The 11,680-nt window shown below is 41.6% G+C and overlaps 1 long non-coding RNA gene across 1 annotated transcript; it reads right to left on the bottom strand.

Moving 5' to 3' along the window:
• Positions 1-5,165: 5,165 nt before the first annotated feature.
• On the bottom strand, positions 5,166-6,297 carry LOC143485356 (uncharacterized). The gene is made up of 3 exons (XR_013122848.1): positions 6,164-6,297; positions 5,553-5,684; positions 5,166-5,261 (listed from the first exon to the last, which is right to left on the bottom strand). It is a non-coding gene; the product is annotated as an uncharacterized LOC143485356 (long non-coding RNA).
• Positions 6,298-11,680: the final 5,383 nt, after the last annotated feature.

Below are 11,680 nucleotides of genomic sequence, written 5' to 3'. Positions count from 1 at the left end.
AGTCAATTTACTGAACTTGTGAGCATTTGTGCATTCTGACTTGGAAGTCACACAATCTGACTGCACAACAGAAGTAGATTTAAGATTAAATATGAAAATGTTCATGGACGATGTCCAAATTTTGAACTGAATTGAAGTTGAATTATCAAAAGCTGTGTGTGTCTATGCATGTGTGTGCGTGTGTTGACCACATTCTGGTATCAACAGCATTAGTGAGACCAACCTCTCTGCCACTTGTGGTCTCATCTTCTCATCTTCCTCTCTCTCTCCATCTATCTCATCCTGAGACTAACAGACAAATGGATAAATGGATGGATGGATGGACGGAAAGGAAGAAGACAAAAAGAAACACTGAAAGAAAGAAACACTCTGGTGCATGACCTCAAATAAAACCCTAACCTCAAATAAACTTTGAGGTCCCCTCACTTATACCACTGCTATAGTGTTTGTAGAGAAAGACAGACAGACAGACAGAGAGAGGGAGGGAGGGAGGGAGAGAGAGACATATAGGAAGAGAGGCAGTGTGAGTGTTAATGAGTACCTGCAAGGGTGGGTCAGGGCTGTGGTCTCTTAACGGAGCGAGATCTTGGCATTCTGGTTCGGATCTCTCCTCCACAGGAGCACTGCCACTGACTTCACTGTCCTGCTCGTACACAGACAAACACACCAACACATGCAAACACATATGCATGAACATGCATGTACAGACATTCACAAGATCATTGTGTGTGTGTGTGTGTGTGTGTGTTTGTGAAAGGTAGAGCAAGGTGCTACAGTAACACCAAGATCACGTGAGCACACACAGTGATGTTAGTGGCGCTGTATAAATGTGTGTGAAAAGCTGGGAACATAATGTGTGAGTGAGGGAGAGTGAAGAACATCGTGGCCACCTCATACTGCAGTCCCCCTTTCAGGATGTCCAGGTCCAAGTGTATGTTCTGCAACAGGTCTGATGACCCTAGCAGACTCTACGTACACACAAACACACACCGCAACACGGATACAGAAAATCATTCCTCATACTTTACGGCACTGTAAAGACTACAAAGGTGACAGTGAGCTAAAAATCAGAGCATTATATTCTAGCAGGTGTTTTCACCTCATGGACAGACGCCGCCTTCTGCTCTTCATCCTCCTCCTCTTCATCCACCTCCAGATCTGAATTAAATATGGGCGGAGCCAGACTCTCCAGCTGTCGTCCTCTTAGCGAATGCAAATTTGCTCCGGATACATCCTAAGATACACACCATCATACACTCTACACCTCTGCCATGAACTCAGACCTCCATCACTTCAAAGTCAATTTGGTAAAAGCTAAACTTTGCAGAGGAGTGACGTGTTCTTTTACCTCCAGTGACGTATGTAGGGTTTGTTCTTACACCACCTTATAAAAGTATACAATGAGGTTTCATTCCCCTACTAGAGGATATAGACTGTACATGTTCACCCCTACTAGAGGATATAGACAGTACATGTTCACCCCTACTAGAGGATATAGACCAGGCGTACTCAACTAAATTTGTCCGCGGTCCAATTTTGGCAGATACCTGTGCCCTGAGGTCCGGTGCGGCGGGGGTGGCGAACGTAAGTTGTTGAGGGGGGGGGGGGGTACGGTGCGCGAACGGTGGAGGCGTTTATACTTTCGCGAGCGTCACTGCAGTGTTCTCCGAAACGATAGGCGTTTTGTCCGAAACGATATGTGGTAGAAACACCCCTCAAAACAGGGGAATGAACATTTACCTGACCAATTTTAATGTTGCTATATGTTTCAGGTTTGAAAAGTGCTGGAATTTAGGTTAAAGTACTTTAAAATGCTTGAAATTGTAACTACTTGGTTTCACAACAAATAGCTGTCTGACTGAATAGTTCTCTTGTATTAGGTTAACAAATACGAGCCTCTTGTAATTCCAGGACGAAACATGAGAGAACGTGAAGACGTGAAGATTGGGCGTTTTGGAAATAAACAACCATTAAATAATGTGATAAAAAGCGAATTATTTCGAGTATATGTATAAATATTTAACTTAATTATGTTTAACATGCTGGGAAATATTGAAATGGACCTTGAAAGTGACGTACAAGTGCTTTAATTCCACCTTATAAAGGTGTATGAACCCTGAAAACGTGACTTTGTTCATTGCGCTGAAGCGCAGCGCAAAGTTACAAAATTCAAGAGATGCACGACCTCTCGAACCGACAGCGCGCGAGACACTCGCGCACACGCGGAGCCACAGCGATTACGTAATTTTCGCCGCGCGGACCCTCGCGCCACTCGCGAAGCGTCAACCAGGCAGGCTTGTTGTTGAGCGGGGTGGCGAACGTAAGTTGTTGAGCGGGGGTGGCAAACGTAACACTCGTGACGGAGTGTTTTTTCAATAGCCCTGAAATAAATGCTACGGTTTTGTTTTGGTCCGTATCCAGTTAATCAGGAATGAGATTGGGTCCGGACAGGACTGCGTTCGGGTCCGGATCCGGACCGCGGTCCGCCAGTTGAGTACCCCTGATATAGACAGTACATTTACCCCTACTAGAGGATATAGACCGTACATGTTCACCCCTACTAGAGGATATAGACCGTACATTTACCCCTAGTGAGGACTTTAAAGGATGAAGGTCTGTGGAGTTGCCCAGGGAACCTCGCAGTCCTGGAACTGAAAGGTCACACATCCCTCTCAGTGGAGCCAGAGGAGCCAGCAGCTGAGAGACAGTGATAGAGTGAGTGAGTGTGTGAGTGTGTGTGTGTGTGAGAGAGAGAGAGAGAGAGAGAGAGAGAAGAGAGAGAGAGAGAGAGAGAGAGAGAGAGAGAGAGAGCGCTTTAGCAGAATGGCACACACAATTTAGCTTTCTTTCTCCTTTCTGCTCAACTTTAGGCGACTGCTGTCCTAAATCTTTTGATATACTTCGATGAGCAAATAATTGTTCAATTCATTTCAGTGTTATTAGAAACACAGCAGTCAAGAATGTGTAGAATGGAAGAGAAAGTGTGACAAATATAACTGCTGTGTAACAAAATACATTTTAGGGTACACAGATCCAAACTCACTCTTGGGGCCTTCAGTCCCTCTGGTTCCTTCTTTTTTTTCTCCTTCTTCTTCTTCTTCTTCTTCTCCTTGTTCTTTGTGGTTCCTGTGGAGGCGGAGCCTGAGATGGCAGAGGCAGTCCGGCCGTGGTGAGCACGCTCCCGCTCCTGGGCCACTAGTTGGCGGTAGTGCTCATCACAGGGGTGGTCCCAGGTGGACTGGCCCGTGGAGAAGTTGAAGTAATAAACTTCTCCAGTCACATCCTGACTGGAGTAGGAAAGGGAGACAAGCTCATCAGATAAACACACACATAAAAACACATGACATGTAGACAAGCCTAGGTTCTCCAGCACAGGACTGTCCACAAAGGTGTCAACAGGACAACATCTGAAACACTGAGTGGTGCTCTGGGTCTCATTGCTCAGATTAATAGTGCCAGAAGGCCAAGTCTACAAGCAAATCTGCTGCATAGAGTGATGAAATATTCATTTTATACTTTGCAATTGTTAGTTTCGGGGACAACTAACATTAAATATCTCCTGGATCTTGTGTGTTTTATGTATGAAGGTACTGACACCACTGTCACACCTGACAATAAGGTCATACTTTCCCCCAAACCATTTGAATACAGAATCCAAAAATGATTTCATATGTTAAAATGTGTCTGATCTTTCATGTCACATCAAACTCCCCAACTTCAAAAATCCTCTTCTGGCTGTTATATTTTCTCTTGCCCAGTCTTATTTCCCAGTCAAATTATTCAGTCTTCCCCAGACTTGCAGTTCCATGGTCTTTAAAAAAAAGTTGAGCTGTCTAATTTGCTCATCTAATCACCTAGGTCATAAGTGATTTAATGCCCACTTCTTGCAAGCTTCCAGAGAGTTCGTGTGACATTATGACACTCACAATAAAGTCCTGATGCATCCTACTTATATAAATGGTATTTAAAATTATAACTGAGTTACAGGGGACAAAGGGCCTTGGTACGTCAGGTAATCGAGAACCTGAATGAACGAGCCAGCATGAATGAGACGTAGAGTTCTTGGAATGGAAGCCATTCCTCAATTAAGGGCACATTAGAGTATGCTTGGATTTTTCTAAAAGTAACCGACGCTCACACCAACGCTCACTGCTCTGTGTGTAAGGATAAGAAAACTGTTTCATTATGGGTGACTGTATGAGAATGAGCTTGTCCTACCAGGGTTTCCATTCAGGAGGTAGTGGGGCTACAGCCACCTCTCTGGCCAGCCATAGGAGCTCTGGCTCCCTCTCAGGGTCAATGCCAATTTGTCTGGCAAAATCATGGATATCTGAGGAGCAATACAGATAAGAAGAATATACCCACAATCAGTATGATATTTTCAAATCAAGACAAAATCCCACAAATTCAAATATTTAAGTCCATAATGCATGGAGATTGATTCTATGTTATAAAGTGTAGCTATAGCTTGGATGAACATACAGGAGTCCCAACTGGAACTGTGTAGTTAATATTATTATTATTATATTATTATATATTATTAAGTTATTATGTCAATGTTATAATTTAGTTTTTAAATGGTGGAACTGTTGTAGCTTGTAGACTTTATCAATGGTGGATATTAAATGATACCATTTCAGTAACATATATTAAAGTTCAGGGCCGGAGTTCAGGGCCACTTTTTCAGCCCGGGAGTTTCATGCCCAAATCCGGCCCAAAATTATTTTTCCATCCCAATCGGCCCAAACTAGAGATTGACATGAGCCGGCCCATCGAGAATCCTCCCGAATCTCCCGATTAGCCACTCCGGCTCTGTTAAAGTTTTATCCGGGGTCCTAAACTGTAACAGGTAGTATGCGACAGCTAATGTACCTTGTTCAGATGGGATATAATTCTCATCATAATCCTCTTCCAGGATCAACTGGTCTCCAACTGGTCTCTGAAGGGCATCTGCTGTCATGTTGATTGAACATTAAGAAAAAGATTATGAATAACAGTGCAGTAGACAGATCACCTCGCCATATTGTCTCTAAACTCTCCGTGGTACCGTTCGCTAGGCTAACCTAACTAACTAGCCAATAATAGAATTCCATAGCAATAATAGCGTCCATAACAACCGTAGCATTCCACACAAAGCAACGTTATACCCAAAATACCCAAATACCCACCATCAGGCTGGAGGTTGACTGGATCCATCTGTCTCAGGACCTCGCCTTGAACATGGGGCTGAGCAAGGTGTCTCTGCCTCTCCATGTCAGGGCCTAAATGCAAAACACCAACCCAGGGCACAGAGGAATGTGTACTGTTAAGATCATCAGGTCTATAAGAAGGGCTACAGTGCCATTTGAATTCATTACAATGTTGAAGAATATGTCATGTCATATTTTCTGATAAAACTGATGTTTTACTGGTCAGGTCATGTGCAGAAAGCTGATGGTTCTGCACCTCTGCCAGTCCTTACAAACAAATGTAATAAATGTTTTTTTCTACTTCATCATGCATGATTATTTGGTTTGTTGAATACGCATGAAATCTTCAGTGTTACACAGTACCAGTGTGGAGTGGTCCTTCTACAGGGGTGTTAACATGGCCGACATCTGAGGGTCCCGCCGTCCTTCTGTGAGGGAAGGGTGCTGGTCCACAGGGATCCGTGTGGATCACTGTCGCTTGGTTGTAGGGCACACCTGAAAATCCCACAGCAGGTAAAGTGAAACCCAGCACGCCTCCCAGTGAGGCTCAAATGCCTTGTAAGTGTTTCCCAATGAACAAGTGATTATAAGAAGGGCTATGGTGCCATGTGATGTCATCAGAATGTGGGGAGAATGCTTAAGAATTTGTGATGTCATGTTAGAAATCTGTTTCTTTTTAAAAATGTTTATTTTTATTTGCTTTTTCCATGGTCAAAGAAATCAAAGAAATAACCCATGGTCTATTAATTATATTATCCTGTACCATGTGTAAATGTAAAATAAAGATCTTGACAGTTGACAGTAGAATAAATATACATGTTATTTTTCTGAACCTTAGAAACCTACTACATAAATGTGTATATTTAATTTTTAATTATTATGAATAAGCCTATGGAAACTCATAAGAACTAAATATACTGTCTTACATAGAAGTATAAAATTATGTATAGTATATGAAAATGTATTTTTCTCACCATGAGTGGTAAAACCTGGTGTGTCTATGAAGTTCTTCTGTTCCTGTCCAGGCCTTGGCTGGTCGGTTCTCCTGTGGAAAAAACTCATTCTCAAGATAAAAAATTTGAAAGAATAGAAAGATAGAAAGATATACAACAAATAGACAGATCTGGGATTGTAAATTAAATATTATTTGTAAGATTTGTAATGTTTGTAAGTATTGTAAATCACAGCAAAATGTCATGCGACTACTTCTCAGCTTTTCAGCATCGAAATTGAAATCCAAACATTCCACCTTCCCAACGAAACATTCTAATCCAAACATTCCAAAGTTGAGTAGCACGTCATATCACAATTTCCTATTTTTTTAACCAAAACACCAAATCAGCCAGGCTGCTACAATAACCTGATGCAGCCTGGCTTGTACCCAAAGGGTTCATACCAGAGACCGTATATATATCAGTAGCGAACCGTGACCATTAAAAGTGGGCCCCCCTTTCCTAATTAACTGCAATAAATAAAAAATAAAAAACTGAGACGACAGTACAGCTTTAGAAACGCAATAAACAATAATATCTGTACTAGATAACTTTTTAAGCAAAATAAGGTTCCAACAATATGGTCCACAGCTCCGTGATCCTCTTAAACAACGCGCACGTCAGCTAGCGTCGCCACAGCGGGCGGAAATTATCATACAGTTAAGCCCGCCCACTAAGAGGGAAGATATGATTGGTCAATTTTACTGTCATTTGAAACTAGGTGCACGCACCACTTCCTCGTTTGGTGTAAGGATGTAACCATATTTCCGGTTGGTATGCGGAAGTGCAGATGTTTATGGCCGAGTCTATGAAATTCACAAGGTGCCTGTTGGAGTTACCGAAGTTTACCGTCAACGATGTGCGTCGTATTGTCAGAGCATCAAGTACAACGCCACAGAGTACACTTGAAAAGGGTTTCAAGTTCTACGTTTCATCCTACCTCTGCAATTTTGAAGGTAAGTGGCTGACGCTAGTTAGCTAGCTAGCCTGAGGTGGCAGTCTAATGAAGTGATGTTGTTTTTAGTAACGAACCAACCTGTCCTAGTACTAGAAATGCCTTTTAAAAACATGTTTGTATTTCTGATGGAAGTATCAGGCAAAAGTAAGGCTAACGAGATAACAGTGAGGGCTCACTGCTACAGATCTATGAAGAAAACAGATACGCCACACCAGCTGAGAGTAGGACTGGTTAAAATGACACGAGTTCTGTTCAGTGTCACGTTCAAAGTTCTGTTGAACAAGTTCAAAAGTTAGTTCAACACAAGTTCAATCTTTTATCCTTGCTCTTACTTCACGTAAGCTGTGATAGCCATAGGCATTGGTTTTCAAAGCTTACAATGGTAGCCAAATGCAGAGTAGCTGAGTGGGAATCATTAGCAGTCTGTTTTGCCTATAGTAAACAAATGGGAGTTTATTTTACAGTTCGAGCTATTGTTATCTACCTCTATGACTCAAAAGCAGAATATAGTCCACCTCAGCTATTCTTCAAACTGCATTTTCTAAAATCTGCCAATCTGTCTTTCAAATCTTTTATCTTCTTTATTAACATATGGCTTCAACATTTACACCTATTAACATATTCTGATAACACTCTTCAAGAAGCAGTTGAAGTAAAACCTGCACTGTTCTGTTGTTGGTGGTGGAAACAACAAAATAATATAAATATAAGTAGGCCTGTTTCACTCCTATGTGTAAGCATTTCATCTGGAGTGAAAATGAAGTTTAAATCTAAAATATATTTTATAGTTTATAGTTGCTCAGTGAACTAGTAGATTGAACCATGCACAACACTGTAGAATAGAACGACAGTATAGCCAAGTGTTTTAAGAGTGATGCAAAACAGCACAAACGTTACATGAGACAATAGACAAGTGACATTCACCACTAACAACATGATGGGACAGAAATTGCGCCTATTGACATTGCTGAAGTCTTCTTTTCAAGATATTACATTTTGCCTCTTGTGTATTTCAGATGACATTACGTGATACAATGCCAGTTGTGCTCATTAACAGCAACTGCTCTTGTGTTGCTGGTTGCGGAATCTGCAACCACTTGGTTGCATTGCTTTTCCAGACTGCTCATTATTCTGAATCTGGCATGTCTGTCGTGCTTCCTGTCCTTTCATGCACACAGACAGAACAGAAGTGGCATAAACCACCAACAATGGTTTGTTTTATTTCATTATTTAATGTTAGTTAATGTATCACAGTCACTTTACTAACACCATCTTTTAAATTAATAGGGGGTGAAGCCTGGACCCGTGGATGCCATGGTTGTCCTAAAGCCAAAACCAGGTGCTACTACAGCCAGTGGAGTTAGGTATGTAGTACCAAATTTAATAGGCAGATTACAGTGTGTGGTAAAAAAATAAATGCTTTTGATCATCTGATAAGACCCTGTTCTCTTCAAAATTTAATTTAGCCTCGTTGTACTTCAGATGACATGTGATATGTGATTCACAATCAGTTGTGCTGGTGAACAGATTACAATGTGTAAAAATAAATGTTATTCACTCTTCTTTTAGTACACTTTTCAAGGGCTACAGCGGTGAGCTCCCACACCGGGCCACCCTCAATCCTGGACCAGTCTACGCTGGAAAGAAAGCAGATTCTCTTCCACTCATCTGCACAATGAACATCTCGCCTGACAAGCCACTTGTGGACTCCATCTTTGGGAAGGTACAAGTTGGCAGTGTATTGTCCTATCAACAACCACCACCTCCATCTGACAGTGTTGTCATACATGAGGATGCACCCCCATTCCCGAGTCTGCCACTAGAATGTTGCCATCTAAGCCCACCTGAATATTCATTTGTGCCAACACACCAAGAACAGCTACACCTAAGCTCACTTTCTGTGACCTTGTCACAGTCACACCTTATTGAGGAGGCAACAAGATCCCAAAGTGCTACACCTGAGTGTCATTCACTTAGGAGAGAAAGAGTGACTGCCTCACATTTCAGAGAGGTGAGCCACGTTAGAGGTCCAGGTGCTGCAGAAAGCCTGGCAGAAAGGATAATCCGAGGGACACGACAAACAGCACACATGAAGAGGGGACTTGAAATGGAAACGGGGGCCTTAAAGGACTATGCAGTTCTGAAAAACTTGAACTTGACCAAGTGTGGGCTAGTGATTCATCCAGATGCATCTTGGCTGGGTGCATCACCTGATGGACTTGTATATGACCCACTTGAGCGTCCATCATTTGGGCTTGTTGAAATTAAGTGCCCAAATGCACAAAGCTATGTAGACTGCAAATTCCTCAAAGTGGCACAAGGCCTACACAGATTGAAGGAGAGCCATTGTTATTATTGGCAAATCCAGGGCCAGTTATTGATTACTGGTATGCAGTGGTGTGATTTAGTTATCTGTGCCCATGATGATATTTTTGTGCAGCGAGTTTACAGAGATAGCAGTGTATTAGAAGAGGTGAAAAGGAGGTGTGACATGTTTTTCTTTAACACTTACATGCCAAAATACCTCTCTATGCCCAAGCAATAGAAAATCATAATGAACTCATGAACAATTAAAACAATTTCAAATTATTCTGTCAATTGTATTACTATTGTATTCATTTCATTTTTACAAATACAGTAAAAGTTAAGAAATACATAATGTTGTATTGTGTTGTCAATTTTACATATAAAAGTGAAAGCATTTTATACTATTTATCATATTGCACTGTACCTTAACATTGCAGCCAATATTTACAGACTAGCATGACCTAAAGCAGGGGTCGGCAAGCTTTTTGACTCGGAGCCACAAAAGCAAAATAATTGGAAATTTATTTCAGTGACGATGACATGTCACTCAAGCGAACCGAAACTAAATACTGGACATTTGTGAAATTCCACCCGAACATTTTTTAAGTCTCAAAAATATTATACGTTAATTAAATACTCATTAATTCTATTCAAAAGCTGAGCTGCACGAGGCTCTGGAGCCGCGGGTTGCCGACCCCTGACCTTAAAGGGATCATTTTAAGGTTGGTGATTTATTATTATTTTATATTTTCTCTATCATTCACATTACATCATCTGTCTAATTCTGGATTGAGATTAGCCATTGTTTGCCCAGGCTTTTACCAAGGGGCCATTTTGATAATTCACCAAAAGACAGGCAACAGTAAAGAATTTGGTTTATGCTCCCTGTGATTGAAAGGGGGATCACTGTGCTGAATATTTTATGTTCTTTTACTCTGCGAATCACACGCTCAACATGGACTCTCAGTCTTGCAATGGACTGTGACGTTCTGATCTCTGACCTAGACAGTTGAGCTCTCTTTGACAGAAACGTGGGTATGTGGACTTTGCATGGAATGCAGTCTTCAACAAGGAAACCCTTGTCCACCATGATGGCCATAGATGGGTCAAGGAGGGCCACAATGCCAGACTGCTTTAAGATCTCTTTATCACTGATAGCACCTTGATAAAGAGAAGACACAAAGGTCACTGCGCCATGAGGGGCTATCCCAATCAACCCTTTGAATGTACAGTGTGATTTATAAGTGGAAAACACTTCACTCTGGAGGAGAAGGGAATTTGGAGTTTGACATCTCAGTTCTGTGCAATCTAAAATTATTTGAGTGTCAGCATAGTCCTGAAACACATCTGGGAGGTGAGTTTTCACAGTGTCCACATCTAACCAAATAGAAACAGCTCCCAATACAGTATAAAGGAAGTTGGCCCAGGTGTTAATAATACGACTAACAGTTGACCGATGTATTCTAAATCTGTGGGCCAAATCCTTTTGCATCAGTCCCAATGACAGGTAGTTCATGAAGAGAAAAAACTCATCAATTGGTTGAAGAACCTGGGGAAAAAATACATTATCCTATTGTCATATTACATTATGACTATCAAAACTTCTTTTGATGTAAAGATTAATTTGAAAATGATGACATAACATGCTTTGTATGGACAAGACGAAAACATTTACCGTTGCACTGGCAGAGTGAGGGACCTGATCAGTCTTCTCAACAGTCTGTGCTCTTGTAACCCGTATGATGTGGGTGGCTGGCTCTATTTGCTTCCAAAAGCCCATCAGGTGGGCATGGCTTGCAAATCTGTGGAATATAAAAGTTATATATAAAGTTATATAGTGGCTAATTCATTCACAATGTATTTCAGACACCAGAGAAGGCCCATCCGTGTACTGTGTCCTGCCATATTTTTTATTTACCTGGTAAAGAATCGTATGTCATCATCAGAGGCAGAAAACCGCTCCAAACAAAACGTGCTGCTGACAGTTAAGTCTTCGATTTGTTTTCAGAGCCTTGGTATCTCCTCGCGTAGCTCTTCATTTTCATTGAGGGAGAGATCAAGCGCAGCAGGCTCATTACTGACGCAGTAGTCATGTTCATGACACGGTAAGGGGTCATCATCATCATGGTCAGTCTGCATCTCTGTTAGATCAGTGTTGGGTGGACGCTCTGTTCTTTCCCATACTCCAGGTCGTGGAGTTGGAATAGTATAGTTATTCCATTGAAATAGTACAG

This window comes from Brachyhypopomus gauderio, unplaced genomic scaffold (assembly GCF_052324685.1).
Source record: "Brachyhypopomus gauderio isolate BG-103 unplaced genomic scaffold, BGAUD_0.2 sc34, whole genome shotgun sequence".
NCBI lineage: Eukaryota > Metazoa > Chordata > Actinopteri > Gymnotiformes > Hypopomidae > Brachyhypopomus > Brachyhypopomus gauderio.
Note: the sequence above shows the minus strand (reverse complement) of the source record. Positions and strands in the feature narration are given on the sequence as shown.